Consider the following 14,955-nt stretch of genomic DNA (forward strand, 5'->3'; position numbering starts at 1 on the left):
TAATGGGGTCACGCGCAAGCCGAAGCACGACTATACACAAAGTGCCCCGCAATGATTTTGACGGGCAGGACACACTGATTTCCCGACCTCCGGCCCCCGCATTCAAACCCACTGGGCACACAAGCATCCGCTCAGAGGGGCGACTTAGCGCACGCGCCCTGGCTCCTCCCCGTCAGCTTCTTTAGGCTCCGCCCCTCGAGCGCTATTCTCCGGGACCCTTTGGATCCCCTCGGCCTTTTCTCCCTGCCTTCACCTCTAATTGGGCGCTGGCCTCCACCGACAACGTCCCTGGAAGACTTGAGCCCGCCTCCCACCCAGCCCAACGCTGAGGGGGCGGGACTGGGCGGGGCTTCGGCGCCCTATTGTCATGGAGACGGAAAGCCGGTGGCAGCGGTGGCGGGCTCAGCCGGGCAGAGGTGGCTGTGAGCCAGCCGAAGCTGGGCCCAGACAACCTAACGGGGAGGGAGCGCGGAGCCGGCGAGCAGCTCAGGGGCCATGTCCTGCCGGACGCAGCTAGACCGGGGTGGTCGCAGGGTGCGCCTCCGAGCGTCCCCGCACTGCGGCCTTGTCCCCCCCCACACCCGCACCGGGTCCCCCGCCTCTCGCAGCCCCTCCGCTCCCGAGCGACCGCCCCCAGCTCCGCCCGCCGCCGTTCAGCCCCTCGCGGTAACGGTCGGTAGCGGCCCGCGCGCGCCGCCCGCCGGGGGCTCGCGTTGGCCACGAGGGAGCGTCCTCGGCCCGCGCTCCCGCGACGCGGAGGAGAGGTGAGCCCTGCGCCCCCATCTCGCCCGGTCCCCCACCCCGTCGCACCCAGGCTTCCCGCCCCTCGAGCGGCAGCCACGGACTCTCATGAACCGGCTAGACGCGGCGGAGCGCCGCGGAGCGCCCGGCGGGCAGAGGCCGCGTGAGTTGGGGGCGGGCTTCTCCTGGTGTCACGGACCCCGGGCGAGCGAGAGTGGGTCCCCTCCCTCCACGCGCAACGGCTGCACCCTCTCGGCTCTCGTCCGGGATGCTGAGTGCCGAAATGGAGCCATGGAGGTTTGTGCCGCCGAGGATCCGAGTCTGCCCGCAGACAGCCTCATTCCATCCTGCCGCCACTTCGGGCCGCTAGGCGGTTCCCCTCCCCCAACCCCTATCCGCTCTTGCGTCTCCTTTCGGGCGTCAGGGCCTGGAGAGAACCCCGAAAGACAGGGAAGCATTTAGAGTTTACGGTTCTGTTGCTGCGGTTGTCACCTCCACTCTACGTCAAATTTAAGACTCATTTCTTAAGGATGTCTCTATTTTCTGCGTTATTTACATTCGGGCCGCTGCGCGACGTCTGCCGTAGATCCGGGCTCCGGCACTGAAGGGAGGAGCGGGTCCAGAGCAGGCGGCAGGGATTCGGGGAGCATCTGGCGGATTTCTCCGTCTTCCTGCGAAAGCTTTCACTTTTTTTTTTCCCGGTAAATGCGAGCTTTTTACTTTTTATCTCGGTAGGGGTGGCAGTACGTTACCCTCCCCCATTTCCCGCTCCCCCCCTTTATTCACGGGCTTTTCCGTGTGGGACCCTGCGGACTTGTTGGTCGTAGTTTCCTTGGGCTGTTGTCATGTCACTGAAGCGTCCTCCCCCAGCAGAGGTGGCAATTACTTCCCTCGTCTCGTTACCAAGACGATTTATTTTGGGGGTGGAGGAGCTTACTATTGCGTTTTCTTTCTGAACCTTTTTAATTTAGACTAGGGACCGGTAGGTATGTCCTGGTTGTTTTTCACGCCGGAGTTTAAGTTTCTTAATTTTACAGCTCCCCAAGGATTTATGAGTTTGTCATGTCTGCACCGATCCAGTTAGGCATCACTTTAAACCTGTGAAAAATAAGATGCACCATTGTATGGCTCAGACATGGCCGTAGAGCTCGCTCTTTGAGTTTTCGGCTGTACAGCCGTCATTGTTTCAATCGGGTGCAAAAGGAGGTTATTCCTGTTTGTTTAGCGTAATAACTGTTTACAGTGAAAACTTTGAAGACTTGTGAAAGTAGGCCTGCTGTCTTTTGAAGATCTCATCATTCTTGAGAGAGAGACACAACACCGGCGCTTGGAGAGGCAACAGATTGCTTCCGTCCTATCACTTTGCTGTTTCGGAGTGTACTTAAAGGATTATGATTGATAAGGCTGTCCTACCAGGGACTGTTGACACAGGTGTGCATCGTTATCCTAATTAAGATCCTGAGAAAGTGTTGTCTGTAAAGCCGTGACACAAGGAGGGCCACATATTTCTGTACAGTGTTGCTTTTGGAGAATTTAATTGCACTCGAAACCCGTCTTTGAGCTTCCAGATTTTTGTGAGCACTTTGGCAACAGAAGTTTTAGCGAGAAATGAGAGTTCCACGAGAAGTGTTCCGGCATGTACTCCCTGCTACTTGTGGCTTTGGGACAGCGCCTTTGTCGGCCTTCTTTGTGCTCTGCCTTGGTGGTTACTAATTGAGAAATAAAAGCGTGGAGCAGTATATTAAGCAAATGCTTACTAGTGCTGGGAATAAATCTGTAGAGAAAGGCATGCTTCATGTGTAGAAACAGGAATCAAAAGGTAAATATTTCAGGCATTTAGGCCACTTCATTTTTTTTTTTTTTTTGGAAAACATTCTTCTAGAATGTTTTAATGATCGAAAACAGTTTCTCTTTTTCATACCATCAGGTACTTAGCTACATTGCTTATGGAATGTCTTGTTTTTATTTCCGGAAAGAGAAAGCAAACTGTTTTATTTTTCCAAAACACTGTGCTGTAGATTCGAATTGATGAGTAAGTACAGATGGCACATTTAGCCTCTTAATAGTTTAAGGATCTGAAACGTACCCTGGGTGACCACTATATTCATGTTACTGTCCTTGGCTTGCAATCTCTGAATGGAGAAACAATAGGACGGATACTGTCCATCACATTACCCTTGGCTCACCCAGAACCTAATACCCTTTCACATCAGTATCGCATTAAGATTTCCCCCCTCTCTTTGTAGATCACGATTTCCTGGAAGTCGGCTGTCTATCAGTGCGTACGTGAGACGTGTGAGTGTTTTTGTTTAATGTGAAAACTCACTGGAGAAAGAGGAAATGAAAGTGGAGGATGCCGTGGGCACAGTGACGGGAGAGGCCAGGTGTGGGGTCACAGCTCAGTGCTGACTCCAGGGGTAATTAGCCAACTAGCACTACCCGGGAAACTAAAACCAAAGACAGACGTGTTTAGATTTGTTTGCTGAAATTAAAACGAAAGCATGAATTTTGAGGATAATTGCTTTATTTATCTCCCAACACCCCCATCAGAATTTTTTTTTTTCCTGGCAGCTAAAAAAATTAAGATCAGCACCCATATGCTATTTCCCTTATATTTTAAAATTTGACATGCCGTGTCAAAAGAAATGAAAAAGGAATATATGAATTAATTACCTATCATTCATTTTTATTAATAATAAATCATTGTTCATTTATGTTTACATTATAGAACTCTTAGGGAAAATGTAAATGTTCTTTAGTTGAAAACATGCAAGTAAATGAGATTGTATAATCCTGAGTGAATTATAGATTATGAAAACAGTATTATATCTTGAAGTAATGTTTTAACTCTGAGATAGCACTGCCTGTTTTGTGTAGTAATATCTCAATATCTGTATATATCCCTTCAATTTCTATGTTTTGTCAGCTTCTGTATTTTTAACCTTTTTTTGGTATGATTATTCGCTGTTTTATAGAGAATAACTGTTTTGAATAGAATAGCAGTTGCTACAACTCAAAGAGGATGTAAAATCTCATAATCTTCTCTTTTTCACTAATGACCCTGGTTTGCTTTTACAGCACTATTCTGAAATGTGATTCTTATGACTTACTTCTGCATAAACCTGCAGTATTTTTATAGCCAGAGTATACCTAACCACCAATTCAGCTTGGCAAATTAACTTAGATGCTTCAAAATTGAAAACCAGTATATTCTAATGTAGTTTGAATTTAAGTCTTTATTAGTAAGGATGTACTTAACATTTGTTCAGGAGAAGGGAATATAATTTTCTCTTGCAGTTGTCATTTACGTAATTCAGTTTTCTAGCCTTTTCTCAGGCTCATGATATTCCATACCTTGATAGGGCCTTTATTTGTTTACTTGCCATAATATGAAGTGATTCCTTGGAGAAAATTAGATTAGATATTCGTGTCTAATATCCCCAAAGTATTTAACTAGTCTTCCGTGTTTCCCTAAACAGAATCTGTGCAGGTGGTAAGTGTGATGCTTCCATGATACAATTGGATGTTTTCTGCTAAGTTGACTTCCGAACTGTGGGGTTCCTCCAAATGCTGGCTGAACTTGTCCTTGCACATCCCCAGGCTCATCTGCAAGTGAGTGTCTGCATGGCACGTGTGCGTGGACTGAGGCCCAGGTAGCATCTGTGTTGGCTTTACGAAAGTGCTCGCGTTACTGTCAGGCACCGAGCGCAGACAGTCAGTCACTTCCGGCCTTCAGTCCTGTAATTGCACTAGTGCGTTAAACAGGTAGAGGAATAGAAAACATTTTGATTTATGGAAACACTCTGAATAATCTGTTTTTAATGATATCATTAGGTAAAAGTGCTTTTCATAAAAATCAAGATCGAGGTTATAGTGGTAAAAAAAATAGAATGATTGTTTAAAGAAATAATCTGTTTGGGCCAAATTGCAGTTTTTGATTCTTTTCATCACCCAGTTCTTTCCAGAGTGAATGTAGTGGGAGCGTCAGCCCCAGGCATGAGTGCCAAACTCTTCCAATAACTAAGAGTGCACAGTTGTGTGTAAAACGTGTCATTTCTAGGCAAAATGGGGGCTGCTGACGACCGCAGGTGAGAAAAGCTGGGAGAAGAAATGATTTTGCAAAATACTTGTGTGTGTAGTCAGGAGGGCTAAGGACTGGATTTGATGAGAGAGAGCATTTCATTAAGTAAAAAGAAATGGTTGTGTGACCAAAAAAAGCAAATTTTACAGAAGACTTCTGTAGTTAGCAGAGCCTGCAGCGGAACAGATGCTTCTCTGTGAATTCTTTCAAAAGCATGAAAGTGATTTTTAATGTCATGCAAAGTAATATATAATTGCACTTAAAAAACACACTTGTGTTCCCCTATTGCCGATTAGGTCTGATGGACACGGGGTTTCATAGATGACCAAGAGCTGAAGCATTACAACAAGTTAGAAAATGCACGACAGAAATGTACAGAAATGTTAAGGAGTGAGTATTCGGATTTCTCTCTGTGTTTCTTTAACCTTCCCCCCCCACCCCTGTATTGTTTTAACCACGTGTAAAGTTGCAGAATTTAAAAGGTGAGAGTACTGGGGTTTTTTTCCTCCTAAGAATAAATATGGGAAAAATCTAAACATATATGTGAATTGGCTGAGTTTTATATTTGCTGTCAGCCAAAATACATTATTAAGTTGAATATGTCATGTATATTAATGATATTCAAACATATTAAAACAAAAACTCCTTTTACATAAAATAGGTATGTGGGGGGGTGGCTGGCGGGACATTCCCCACTCTTTTGAGATATGAAGAAAACACGTTCCTTTTAGCAGTACTAGATTGTGGCTGATTAATTGAGGAGGTTGTCCTAAATGTTCTCTGGTGGAAATAGCTGGAGTATACTCTTTGAGAAATGTATAATTCAGGAATAGAATCAATTGAGGTGTTGGTAATTAAATTGTAATTCCATGAAGGATGGAAGTGTAGGAAAGATGAGGCTAACTATTGCTGTTTTTCTTTTCAAGACTCTGCAGTTCATGACGGGTCTACTGTACTGGCTATTGGAAGGAGGAGATTCTGAAATAGGGAGGTAATATTATCTTTTCTTTCTTTTTTTTTTTAAGAATACTTTCCTCTATAATCCTAAGCCCTTATTACACATAAGAACTTTATCCAGTAGACAGCAATTTCTTTACTTCGGAGATAGGAAAGTGATCTGATTTTTTTTCCCCCGTGCTAAGTTTTGAGCTGCTTCTCCTAGGGCCATGGGTTGTGCCGGGAGAGCTGAGAAATCCCATCGGGGCCTACACAACACCCTTAAAATAGCATCTTTCTGGGAATCCGGACTGTGGCGGTGGCCGCACAGTTCTGCGAGATGCCGTGTTACTTTGCCACTGATGTGGACGCAGGTAGCGGGTTGCTTAGCTGCCCTCGTTCGCCTCCCAGCCTTTGTTGCCTTATCTGAGTGAGCACGCTCTCTGCCTGTGTTGCCTGCCACAGGCAAACCCTGAGTGGGAGATGGGTGCTTGGCTCCTGGTTCCAGGGCTCGGCCCCGCCTGGGCTCCTCCAGGGCCGCCGCAGGCTGGGAGCCCACCCTCAAGGGTCCTTCTCCTCATTCGTGGCTTTGAGTCCCTTTCCGTGTTTCGCGTAATCCTAGGCTACCGGTCATACTTCCCTTTTCCTCTCATTAGGTTGGCCTGTTGCGCCCTTTGCAGCTGTTGCAGGGACTCACGTGGAGTGGAGAACTCTGTATTGTTCTGGAGGATATCTTTGATCATTTATTTGCGTGCCGTTTCATTTTCAAGAACCTAACGTTGGTGTTCCGGAATGAGTCTAAGATTGTTGAAGAACAAATGTTATGTTCAATTTGTATCCATAAGAAAAGCTTCTATCTTCTCATACCGTGTTACCATATGGAATACCCAGGTGAAATTGAAAATGTGAAAGCCTTTTATAAGGGGCTGGTCAGTACATCTAAAAATGTGTATGAAGGGTTAAATTGAGTCACGGTGTTTGTATATTTTTCACTTTTAAGAAAAAGGATACACTTCTCTAGTCATCAAAAATATCTACTCACTGAATTATATCTGTGGGAAGATATTAGTAGAACAATAAAGGGCTTCATGATGATGACTAATTAAATAATGAGGACATTGGTAAGCAAGGTGGTAATTAAAATTAATTTCCTTTAAAGGAGCTAGGGTACATTTTAAAACAAAAACCTTCAAGAAATCCTCTTTAATCTTTAGATCAAGTGATGTGTTTGGTTAACACAACAGGAAGGGGAAAATAGACCAATCTCAAAGATTCTTTCATTTGTGCCTAGGTAGAGGTTGTAAGCAGCTGAAGGAGCCATTCAAATGGAGCCGAGAAAACATGGTGATGTCAAAGTGATTACTTAGAAAGCAGTTTACGTTTGCGAAGCAGTTCAGTGTTAGGACCTTGACCGACTTCTACACTTTGTGTACTTGGGTTATCACTCCAGTTTGTGAAAACCGGGCCCTGGGATAGCTTTGGGTAGAATGCAAGAGTCTTTTTGAATTGGCTAATATCTCTTGCTGGTCACCTTAAAATATGCCACAGGTTTACAAAGTTAAAATGTAATATTTATTAATAGAAGGGAAATATAAAATTTAATATCTGGGCAACTGAGACCTTTAAACCTATTTTAAAAGTATAATCTTGACATCTGTAACACTATTTTTTGTCTTTGTTATGTAGATAGAATTATGGCTATTCTACATTTCAAATGTTTTATTTATTAGTACTAAATTTTATTCTCCATATTGGACTTTTCAAATAAAAGCTGCACACGCTTCAGAGAGTAAAATTTTGAGTCACGGGCTAGTTGATTAAGCATTAGTACGTAGAAAAACAGCCTTGATTAATTTAGAACCCCGGAAGGGGCGGGTAAAACTGGTTTCAGCTGCAGTCTCCTAATGCAGCAACCCTTTAAATGAAATGTTTGTTAACAGAACAGCGGCGGTGTTTTCTCCTCCTCCTCCTCATGGTTTTGTCCAGCGAGATGTTGCGGTGGCAGTCGCACTGACTGTTAAGTGTTTAAATGATGACACCATTATGTGAAGTGATTTTGAAATGAGAGATTCCAGCCAAGAATTACATCTGCCCCCGTCTCCTTCACATCATCCTCCCGGGCGTGCAGATGATGATTGATTTGTTTGTGACAGATTGCAGGAAACAGTCATTGATTTTTCAATATTTTACCTTAAAATTATTTACAGTTGTAACCATGGGGAGGTGTTTCCATGGGCTGTCAGCCCCTGAAAGACTAGGGTAATATTCCCTGCTCTCTGACAAGACAAATTACCTGTAATGAGTGCAGTAGCTGAAGGGTATACTTTTATTTTAAAATATGTCAATAACCCCAGTGACTAAACGAATATTGATTTAGCATAATGAAGCCTGAGTAATGGGAAAATGAGCTTTTTCAGGGGGCAATGGTAAAAGACTTTCTTTTCGGCTGGTCGGAAGGGGCTTTTCATTCTCTTCAACCAGCTCGTGGAGATAAAGGGTTTTATATGCAAACCAGCAGGAGTGGCAGTGTCTTCTGTGAGAACCAGGGTCCACATATTGTGCCCTTGCTCTTAGCGATTCTTTTTCCAATCTCATTTGGACTCTTACTTTTTAGTCATAGGATAGCTACTGATTTGCTCGAGCTGATCTTTAACCCACTGAATATTTTTACAACTTCAACATATTTTGCATTAGACCTTCGGTAATGAATATTAAAATGTAACTATATGTACAGTTATTTGTAGGTGACATGATGATTACCTTAAGACATTTCAGATGGGTCATTGTAGTATTTAATGTGCCGTATTTTATGGTAGAATAACTCCGGGTCCCTGGACATCAGATTGCTTTCAGGGGGAATGAAGATTAATTTACTTGGGTCCCGATATTGTACATGCCAGTGCATGTTTTCATTTTTGTCAGATTTCTCCCCCTTTTAAACATGTTAATTCTCACCTTTTTATGGATTAAGATCTCAGTACATAAGGTCTTTCATGCGGGAATTCTCAGCAATGAAGTATACAGCTTTATTTTGTAGTCCATCAAGAAGCCTGAGATTTTATTGCCTGAACAAGTATCTCCATATCTAACTTGATAAGGAGAAATAAGGCAAACAACGGCAGTAATATATAGCAGAGAAGTGAGTATTTGAACAAGATGTCAAACTGATATTTCATGGGAACCTAACATGTTTTATGATAACTAATAAGAATAAAACCCTATTAAAAAGCAGTTGGTGGAATCCCTTTAGAAATTAAATAGCAGTTATGATTGCAAGGAAATTCAGGTGGCTCTTCGTGAGTGCTAGTTCTTCTGTGGTGTTGGCAGTAGGAATGTTGCGATAAAGTGAAAACTATAAACATATGTTTTCATGGAAAATGGGGTGGCCTCTAGAACAAAAAGTGACCATTTGATTTTCCCCAAGTAGTTGCCGAAGGCTGGGACACAGAGGACCTCTGCCACTGGGCTTGGGTGTGTCCCGCAGTGAGCCGGGGGGGGGGGGGGGGGGTTCTAAAATGCTGGTTTCGTGGTTCTAAATGCTGTGGGACTTCATTTCTGCATCACCCTGCCCACACGTCCTTCCCCTTTTTCTATAAAAGAGCCTTTGAAAACAGAAATACGAGGGACGTACCACCATCGTATTATAAAACTGGCGGCCCAAATCCTTCAACCATTAATTTGGTTTATCGTTTTTTAAGTCGATGTAGTATCTATCCATAGAACTTACCTATGGACAAGACATTCAGATATGCCTTCCAGGAAAAAGAGTTTTTCATAGTTTTTTAAAATAAAGCATAGTTTCTTCAGAGAAATCTATTCTAAGGAAAACATCTGTATTGATGTACTTAGTTTATTTTGGAGTGAAATAATAAATACATTGTATTCAGTACCTCTTGGCCTCAGCATTATTTGAAACCTGTTTGTTCATTTTACAGTACGTGTATAGGGCTGTTTATGTGAATTAAATTTAATAAACACATAGATCCAGTAAAGCTTTTCCTGGGCAAATTATTTCTCTTTTGGGTACCGTGCCCTTCTCCACTTCTTCTGTCCTCCTGAAAAAAGAAGTGACCTGCCTTTGTTCTCCTTAAGGGAAAAACTGTGTAAATGTTTTTAAATCATGCAAGTCGTTGCCTTGGGTTGGTTAAAACATTTATTTATCGAAGAGGAGACAATGTCCATTTGAAAAATATTTATTGTATTTAGATCTCTTAAGAGGAACGGTTTACGTTGCTGTGGTACAGGCCAACCAACTTAGTTAATATTTTTTCAGAATTCATTTTACTGTGTTTGGTTGGATCTTCTGTGACAACTTAATATACGAACAAATCAGCATATAATTCCATTTTCTAGGCGATCTCAGCCTGTTGAAGAGTTACATGACTATGGGTGGGGGTGGGGGGAGGGCAGTTTGATAGTCAGTGCAGACGGGAGCAGTGTTTGTAAATGCCCCGTGCGTCCTGGCTGGTGCGTTTTCTCCTGCGTTTCAAAGTGAGCAGTGAGGAGAGTTCCCCTGGCACGAAGTTATTAAAATGCCTCCTACAGGTGGTGTGTTTAATTAGTGTACGTAATCGATCAGCGACTCCTCGTCTCCCAAAGTAATGTGGCTTCGGGAAGTTCAGTGCAGTGGGTGAGGCGGAAGATGCCAGAGACTGAAGGTGACAACGACTGTGACAGCTAAACGGACTTCGTTTCTTTTAGATTCAGCCCTTGGTCTGAAACTGCCTATGGCCTCTCCAATCTAGATGCAAAGGCCAGGGGGAAAATCAAGTGCTGGAGCGGTTTGAATGTGTTTGGATGCTCCTGTTTATAGACTACAGTGTTTCCCAATGAAAACGTTCACTTGTCATTCAGGAAAAGGTTACGCACTTCCTGATCATCAATTTTAAATGCTTAAATGCTTAGCATTATGGCATATTACCAAGCGTTTTCTGTTTTAATCAAAGTACAGGAAACAATCAATTTTATATATTGGCTTTTTTCCCCTAAAATGCCTTTATTGGGTTGAATGAATGTTCGCACCTGAAAGAGAAGTCTCCAGAACACCCCCTTCTCCATCTCGGAAATCCCGACAGTCCAGTATCGTCAGAGGAGGTTTAAAGTCACTTCCTAGCGTGAGCACGCTGTAGTCTGGGAAAAGACTTGGCATGTGTCTGTGTGTACACACGCACGCACATTTTAATTCTCTATATTTAGTGCCTCTGGAATAGGATATTTTCTCCGTCGCCTGAGCTGGCGGAGCGTCTGTTATGTGTTCAAACGCTCAGGGCACAGAGGAGGTTGGCATCCAGTTTTCACCCTCGCATTCCTTCCCTTTGAGGGGCGGGAGGGGCAGAGCTGCCTTCCCACAGGGCAGTCCTGATGGCCTCTGGGGTGGCCGTGGGGCAGCGGGAGGGTAATTCCGTGAACACAGGGGGGAGGGGTGTGTCTGGCCGGAGGGCGCCTGCAGCTAGGGACCTGGGGGGCTTGCACGTGCCGGTGCGGCCATGCAAACTGCCGTGCGGTGCAGCGTCGTGGGGAGGCCGGTTTGCGGTTCGTCCACGTCCACGTCTGCCTTTTACAGAGCCTCCAGGTGATGTGATGAGAGCTTAAGTGCAGATTGCAGTATGGTGAAGTTAATTTATTGGGTTAGAGTATTTTTTTTAGTTTTTATTTTTAATTAGATTCTATATTTTGAGGTGACTGTGTATTTCACATGCAGTCGTGTCTTGGATCCCGGCCCCTGGGGTCCACAGCCTTATGGATGAGACGACACAAGTTCACAGGGACCACCCAGTCCTGTGGAGGAAAAGGGATGGGGCGGCCACTCTCTCAGGAGGCGAGCACCTGCACCGTTGCCTTGACAAGCTTTTACTGGGCTCAGTTTTCCACAGGAATCCAGGGCGTCTATGTAAAGCTGGTCAGTCAGAAATCATTAAACAATAGATGACATTCAAAGGACTCTGAGGGCTTATTCTGAGTCAGAGTCAGATAGTTAAAGGGCCATAAAACTTTGGAGAACAAACTCACTTCTGGCTTGGACCCTTATCATTTCAGTTGAGGGTATTAGCAAAGTAGGTTTCATAGAATTTTATGCTTTTTTCCTTAGGCCTGATCACCCTAGGGGACCCGCCCTTTCCAGCCCAGGGCCTCACCCATCTCCAGCATTGTTTCAGGCTTAAGTCAGGCAGGGGAAGTAAGGCAGCCAAGAGATTAGGAGATTTCTTGCAGACAGAATGAAGACTCAGGCTGTGTCAAAGCCAAGGGGCAGGGGTTCATCAGCCCCTTTTTCTATAGTCCCCCAAGTCCTTCCCTGAGGGCCCTTTTGTGACAGTGCCTGTCTTAGGTCGTCTCTCTTCTAAGGACTCTTACCCATCATTGACTAACCAGTCATCCTCTTGGGGCCAAGCAGGATAAGAGAAAGGGGGCAGAGGTGGTGCTCCTACAAGGAACATAAGCTTTGTCTCCTAAGTGTCTTATGGCCAAGGTCCTTTACTCAGCCTTAGCCACAGAGGGATTACAGCTTCTGAAACCAGGCAGGGCGGTTCCCACACAGTTGTACTAAATAATGGATAGCTCCTTGTACCCGTTACCAGTATCTCCCCGTAGTAACGTGTTGCAGTGTAGAGTGCAGTATCATGGCCTGGACACTGACTCGGACACAGGGCACTTCTCCCATCACCAGGAGGCCTCCTCGCCCTGGCCAGTTGGCTCAGTTGGTTACAGCATTGTCCTGATACGGCAAGTTCATGGGCTTGATCCCTGGTCAGGGCACATACAAAAATCTACCAGCGAATGAATGCATAAATAAACAGAACAACAATTCGATGTTTTGCTCACTCTCTTCCCCCCAAAAAAATTAATGCAAAAAATTTTAGAAAAAGAATTCCTCTTATCGCCCCTCTACATCCATACACCTTTCCCACCCTCTGCCCAACCCCAGCAGCCACCAGTCTGTTCTCCAGGTGGATAATTTTGTCTTTGCAAGCGTGTGATGTCAATGGAACCATGCACTATACAACCTTCTGGCATGGCTTTTGTTGCTCAGCATCACCTTATAGAGATTTCAACTTGCATACACGATACTTTGTTCTTTTTTACACTTGGGTAGTATCCCAAGGTGTGATTGGCCCACGGTTTGCTTAACCATTCACCAGCTGGGACAGGTTGTTTTAGTTTTTGATTATTACAAATAAAACTGCTATAAACATTCGTGTGCAGGTTTTTGTGTGAATGTAAGTTTTCATTTTCTTGGCGTAAATGCCCAGGAATGCAATTGTGGTTCATATGAAATTACATACAGCACTTTTTTAAGACTAGAATTGGTTTTTGTGTGTATGGAAGGGAAAACAGGACATCTACTACATTTTTGTGGTGTTTTGCTTTAACTGAATCTGTTAAGGATTTTAAAACACGCGGACTGTCGTAAATAACCTGTTGACAAGTGTCAACGAACAATTTTCCACAGCCTACATATTTTCTTATTTTTAGGGAAATACTTCTTCAAAAATTACTTCTTTTGCCTGGGGTGGGGGTGTAAACAGTTTCTATGTAAAGGAATAAATATAGACACACATTACAGAAAAGGTGTTGCAGAGCCGACAGGTTACGTGGAGAAATTTTTGGAGGATTTTCCAGGTGTTGATGAAGGCTTGGCACTCGGGGACCCATGGTGATAGTTTCCGTACCCACGGACTCTTGAGCTGTTGTTGCCGTCATCCTCCCTGCATTGTTATTTGTAGATTTGATCATCTTGACAGTTCGTGTTCAGTGCTGTTGCATTTACTGCTCAGGTAATTCTGCTCTACACACTGAACAGGGAAGAGGGAAAAAATGAGGTGTTTTGTTCCTAGAACACGGCTCCAAAAGACAAGGTGTTTAAGGGCAGAAACCGCTCTGTTCCCTGTCCCAGTGGAGGCTGTGCGGTCACATCCTCCTCACTGAGACGTAGGGGAAGTGCCTGCGGAACCACATACGCTGTATTGGGGGGAGACCCGCTGAAAGGCTGGTTTTCACTCTCATTTTTCAGCACATACGTTGACTTTAGAACTCTTACAGAAGATGTAGCTCTTTTTTTTTTTTTTTGAAACATTGGATGTGGTTAACTGGTTAAATGACCCTTCTAATCCAAGTCAGTATCATCAGTCTTTAGCTTGTTTGAATGAGGCACTACGCTCAGGGGATCCCCATCTTTCAACGTTTCTAAACATTGGTTCTTTCATCTGTAGCCCATTATGGTCATGACCCTGGTGGTACAAATGACATAGGATAATAGAAATCCTTGCTCTTAAGAACGACCTGGGTAAAGATAGGACACGCTCATGGACTCTTTCTGTACCAGCGGTCATTCATCTGCAGGCGGCTCTTGAAGCACCCACTGTCTAGCTCTTCCAGCCACTGGGAACCTAAGTGTAAAGTAGAGCAGCACCGTCCTCATAGGGCTTCGCTTGGGCAGTGGGGATGGTGGACGTAAAAGGGCACGGAGCCAGAGACCAACTCGGTCATGCCCTGCTAGAAACCGAGAACCTTCAGGGTTCAAGGAGAGAGGCTAGGACAGCTGAGGCCCCTGCAGCTGGCCTCACAGGAAGTGACCAGTGTGAATGCTGAAGGAGTGTATAGGTGCTAGGGGGGAGGACACCAGCTGGGGGAGGGGGAGGGGCCTGAGGGTGGCTTGTTGCAAAGAAGCTGGAATCTGGTCCCGCTGGAATTGCCGGGGGCAGCCAGGGGTGTGTCACTGTCTCCAAGTGTCTTTAACAGCTTTCCTGGCTTTAGCAACTCACCAGAAGTAAGGTGTGCTGTTTTTTTGGAGAGTAATATTTGAATTTAAACATGTGGGTTTGAATGAAAAAACAAATAGATGCTCTTTCGCCTCAAAGTATGCTTGGAAGTTAGGTGACGAGGCTCGAGCTGGTTGTTATTTTTATGTTTAGTAAAGAATATGATATTTTATACTTTTCTGTTATCTTAAATGCATAATCTGTAAGGTGATCATACTTTATAAAATTTAAGTTTATTTAGGCTTAAAATAACAGAATAACCTAAAGATCTTTTGAAGAACTCCAAGGTTAAAACCGTAAGATCACATATAGATACAAAGTTACGTGAAGCATGCATTTGTAAGTTTATATATAAATCTGATGGCCTTAACTAAAAAAAAACACTGAGCAGCCCAAGAAAGTACAAGTATTTCTGTGCATTATTTTTTTAAACTGTGCAAG

At 44.3% G+C, this 14,955-nt stretch overlaps 1 long non-coding RNA gene across 7 annotated transcripts in view; it reads left to right on the forward strand.

Moving 5' to 3' along the window:
• Positions 1 to 373: 373 nt before the first annotated feature.
• Positions 374 to 14,955, forward strand: part of LOC119046446 (uncharacterized) — a 53,954-nt gene continuing 39,372 nt past the window's right edge. For 2 of the 7 annotated variants that reach the window (XR_008391157.1, XR_008391155.1), the window contains exons 1-5: positions 374 to 764; positions 2,988 to 3,036; positions 4,221 to 4,353; positions 5,119 to 5,212; positions 5,749 to 5,813. This is a non-coding gene — a long non-coding RNA (uncharacterized LOC119046446). Of the gene's footprint in view, positions 765 to 792; positions 905 to 951; positions 1,039 to 2,987; positions 3,037 to 4,220; positions 4,354 to 5,118; positions 5,213 to 5,748; positions 5,814 to 14,955 lie in introns of those variants that run through there. The other 5 variants (XR_008391151.1, XR_008391152.1, XR_008391154.1 and 2 more) reach the window with 5 other exon arrangements.

The sequence above is a fragment of the Artibeus jamaicensis genome, unplaced genomic scaffold (genome assembly GCF_021234435.1).
Source record: "Artibeus jamaicensis isolate MK-2021 breed Jamaican fruit bat unplaced genomic scaffold, CSHL_Jam_final contig_3152, whole genome shotgun sequence".
NCBI lineage: Eukaryota > Metazoa > Chordata > Mammalia > Chiroptera > Phyllostomidae > Artibeus > Artibeus jamaicensis.